Genomic DNA, 5,070 nt, shown 5'->3' on the forward strand with positions numbered 1-5,070 from the left:
AGGAATGGGGAAAGATAATACTAATGTGCCTCCCAGTAAAATGAGCCAGATCTTCTTTCTAAGGTTGAAAGGCCAGGAGCAAATGGAAGGAAAAACATTTAGCTAGAAAGAAAGAGAGCATTTTTGGGGAAGTCTCTTCTAAAGCTGTTTCTTAAACTAAGAGAGTTAAAAAAGGTTAAAATGTGTTAAATGTTGGAAAGGCAACTGGCTTGGCAGAAGAAGCAGCTTCTTCCTATTTTATTTTGAGGCTGGAGAGGAGGGGGAAAGGGGGAGGTGCAAACTGAAGAGGCTTCTTTTAAAAGCTGTGTTTTATTGAGTTCCTTCCTTTTTACTTTGAAAAGCTTTATTCTTTTAAGAGGCTACCTATGATAAATGTATGAAATATATTAGCTTAAATATATTGGCTTAAATGTAATTATGCAAAGGATTTAAGGAATGCTAGATTCTTATTTCATATGGTTGTAAGAGTTGTATTTATCCTGAAATTAAGTCAGCCACCAGCCCCCCCGCTGCCAGACAGAAGACGCCATCTAAGCAGTCTTGATATATAGTTGTCAGGCATTTTGTTTAGAAACATTAAATGAAGGAAATCTTTCAATGTTGATGTGAAACTCAAGATCCTTGACATCTGTTGAACATAAAATGTAAGATTAAACCATTTGTTTTAAAAGGCAATAGGGCAAGAAGGGCAAGAGGTGAGCTGGTAATTAAGATTCCATGTAAGATATATTATTACTTATTTGTCATTTATATATAGCTCTTTGTCTCCCATATAAGGGCAAGGAAGTGGGTGTATCTTTTGTGGGTGTATCTTTTGTGATTGGCTCTAGCAAACAGCCAATAGGAATTTCAACCAGGCTGATTGGACAGAGGCAGCCACAGGAGGAGCAAAGGGGGCTGGATTAAGGGAATATAAGTGCTGGCCAGAATGGCAGGAGGCCAGGCCAGAGCTTGGTAACCACGTACCACTGAGCCTCTTATTTATTTGTCTGACAAATAAATTACTATTTTAATTTCTCTATTGCTGCGTTGAATATTTCATTCCAGCTAAGCGTTAACCACAAGCAGGGTGCTACATTTTAAAGCCCTAAACGGCCTCAGTCCAGTATATCTGAAGGAGCGTCTCCACCTCCATCGTTCTACCCGGACACTGAGGTCCATCACCAAGGGCCTTCTGGCGGTTCCCTCACTGCGAGAATCCAAGTTACAGGGAACCAGGCAGAGGGCCTTCTCAGTAGTGGCGCCCTCCCTGTGGAACGCCCTCCCACCAGATGTCAAAGAGAACAACAACCACCAGACTTTTAGAAGACATCTGAAGGCAGCCCTGTTTAGGGAAGCTTTTAATGTTTGATGTATTACAGTACTTTAATATTTTTTTGGAAGACGCCCAGAGTGGCTGGGGAAGCCCAGCCAGATGGGCGGGGTATAAATAATAAATTATTATTATAATAAATTATTATTACTCTGCCCGTTTCCCTCCTGTTCTCTTTGTGTGGCGCCGAGCATTGGCAACCCATGATATGCCACTGTATCCTGCTTTTGGTCTTCCCATAGGCACCTACTTGGCCACTGTGAGATGGGCCTGATCCAGCAAGCTCCTCTTAGGTCCTTAAACCACACAGAGGGAGGAATTCAGCGTAGGGCCAAGAAGATTGCTCTGTCATTGTAAGCATTTCTCCTTGCCTGATTCAACCATCTGCTCTCTCCTCCCCCTGCATACTGTTCTGGGGTGGGGTGGGGGAGCTCTGTTGTACTAGTGATGGTCTTTGTACAAGTTTCTACTAGTGGGGCTTGTTATAGTTGAATCCCACCCCCTCCGTTTTGTTTAAATGGTACATAAATGGTCCAAATAACTAAACAAAACTAACTTGGGTCCATTAATTTCAGTGGCTCTGCTCTTGAGTAGAACTAGGTAAGCACAGATTAGTATTAAACAAAAGTCTATATAGACTAGGTTTATATTTAAAAATAAATAAATCCACAGCCAACTGCTCTCCTCACCCACGCCTCGTTTTTAGAAGGGAAGTGCATAGCTTTCATCCCAGAGTTGAATTCCAGTACCTCTTTCTTTGAAAACAAACCTGCAGAGTAGGCAAGGGGGTGGCATCTGTTTTGTAGTATTTTGAATCCATGAAGTGTCTTATAAATGAGTGGATGACAACCTTCACTGCTGGTGTTGGCATCAAAGCTCACAGGAGCACAAGACCCAGCTTCCCACCCTGAACACTTAACAAAATAGCTGGTTTTATTGCCTTGCCCTGTTCTTCTAACTCAGGAGGGACTGGCAGCATGGTGTGGGGTCTCATGAAAAGCCACAGAGGCCTGTTCTTCTCCTGTTTGTTTGGTTAGCCCAACTGATGCCATTTTGCCTCTGTAAAAAACTACCTGCTTTAGAATTTAGGAGGGTGAGCCACAAATAAGTGAAGACCAGATAACGTTGCTAGGCGATTTTCAGAAAATCCTCCCACTGCCAGGCTACTCTCCCCTTCAAGGTCTCCAGGCAGGGTGTCCTGTTTCAATGAGCACGAGCAGCTGAATAAATGAGTGATTGTGGGAATCTCCTCTGTCTATGGCATTTATGGGCTTTTCAGTGACCAAGGCAGCTTGGACCCGATTAGCGGACCCCCAACAATGGCTGGAATGGTTGGAGCAGGTGGCGGTGCTATAGGAAGCGGCTGGCCACACCTATGAGTGAAGGGGGCGGGGCAATGTATTTCTGAGAGCTGCTCCCACATTAGGGAGGACCAGCACTGAAGGTGAATGTTTGCTGGAGGCCTTGCGTAGCGTCACATGTGAGTGCTTTATGGGTTGGAGGGGAAAGCTGGCTGGTGGGAGGGGTTGGGAAATCACGAAAAGGCAGTACATTGTTACATGTATAGCCGGGTTCTATGCATGTTTACTCAGTCAAGATTTTAGGTGAACATGTTCCCAAATTAAGTGTGCAAAGAATTGCAGCTTGAAGTTGAGCCAGTTTAATGCTCCACTAGTGCTTTAATTAAGAGACATACTGAATTTGGAGTTGGCTTTCTGGATTTGTTTCCTACCTCATCTCCCCCACCTTTCAGCCGAGACACAAGTGAAGTTGTGGATTTAAGCAGACACACTAAAAGCATAGGAAATACCTGCCTTGGCAGTTTGTGAGAAGGATCTCAAGCATGAGTCAGCAGTGTGATGGGGCTGCAGAAAAGGCTAATGTGGTTATTAGGCTTCATGAGTAGAACCATAGTTTCCAAGTCACACAACGTAACCCTGCAGTTTGCTGGTTGTAACCTAGGCTGTGACTCAGGCCTAATTTCTGGTTTCCCCAGTGTGTGCCGTTCAGTGTGAGACCATTTCTGGACAGAAAAATCAACTAAGCAACCAGTTAAAAACAAGTCTAGTTACATTCCACAATTAGTTTCCAATTGCTTAGTTAGTTCTTTATACAGCAACCAGTTAAAAGGTTTCCCCTTAATTGTCCAGGAGGAAGGAAAATCTAAAGGTCAGGAACAAGACAAGGGAGGAGGGACCCTCAAGGGGGAGGTAACAAACACCCTAAACCTTTCTCTCTGCCCCTAATTTTGTTTTGTAATGCATATTTTTCTCAGCAGCACTCTCCCCAAATGCTTGACTATGGTTGCAATCTAAGTGGTTCTTCATTTGTAAACTTGTTTTATGGTATCATGATACAAGATTAAAACTGGGTTGTTGTTTTATGTTGTTGTTGGTTTTGAGAGAGAAAACAAGCTCCACACCAGTTTTCAACTTTTTAGTTATAACTTAAACTGCTTCCTTTCTTTTACACTTGTTGGTATCCCCCTGTTCACTGTATCCTTGTCATCTTTCCCCCCCTAGGAAACAAGAAAATATGCCAGTCATTTAATTCCTGGTGTAAATTTTCTCTTAACTTACCTAATGGGCTATGTGAACATCAAATTAACACACACTTCCTGCGTGGAGGAGCGAGGGGGAAGGTTGCTGCCTTTCCCTAGCCCTCAAATCCTCTCTACCAATGAGTTGGCAGTGAATTAACTGACACCCCTCCCCACCTAGAAATGTGGCTGCCCCACCTAACAAGGAAGGCTGGCTGTAGGAATATAACAGAACACATCTTTTGGGAGTCATCCTTAAATTTATGCAGTGTCGTGTCCAGATCCTCTGTTGAGTGTTACCCCACTTGGTTTCTGTAATCTGCTGGTGAGCATTGGACCCTATATGACACCATTGGGTCCCAAAGTGGGAGATATCCCCTCTATTGTGGGTGGGGATGGGTGGGTTACCTAGAGGGGACCTTCTGAGAGGCAAGGGGGCGACAGGGGAACTTTGAAAATCTGACATCACTGGATCAAGTTCATCAGTTTGGTTGAACTGGTTAATTAAAACTAAATCGTTCTAATTGGTGTGTGAAGAAATGTTCAGTGGTTACTGTTTTGAATTGTATTAATTTTTATAGGGTAGGGGGGGACTGGAGATGAGTTTATGGAACCAAGGTGGCATGAAAAGGTTTGGGAACCTCTGTATCACACCCTTCCACTCAACCTGTTGTGTTCCAGAAATTGTTGGCCTGCATCTCCCATCATCTCAGACTAGTGGCCCTGCTGGGTGGGGCTGATGGGAGTTGCAGGTCAAAACAACTTGAGGATGTTGGGACCATAAAATCATAGAGTTAGAAGGGACCCTGAGGGTCATCTAGCTCAACCCCCTGCAATGCAAAAGTCTCAGCACATGGGTTATGGATCTCTAATGCACCATAATTTCTCATGTTCTCTCTCTCTATATATACACACACACATAATATTACCTATGGTGTATTATGGTGTGGAGGTGCTGTCCAAGGGGGCAAAGAGGTTGTAATAGTGCCTGCATAGTGGAGTATGGGTTGAATTGTTGCATGAGCGGACTTCCCCCTTCCTTCTCCAGAGAGTCTCCCGAGTCCCAACCCTCCAGACCAGTGTTTCCCAACCTTGGGCCTCCAGCTGTTTTTGAACTACAATTCCCATCATCCCTGACCACTGGTCTTGCTAGCTAGGGATGATGGGAGTTGTAGTCCAAAAACAGCTGGAGGCCCAAGGTTGGGAAACACTGCTCCAG

Source organism: Podarcis erhardii, assembly GCF_964252035.2.
Source record: "Podarcis erhardii genome assembly, chromosome: 6".
Classification (NCBI taxonomy): domain Eukaryota; kingdom Metazoa; phylum Chordata; class Lepidosauria; order Squamata; family Lacertidae; genus Podarcis; species Podarcis erhardii.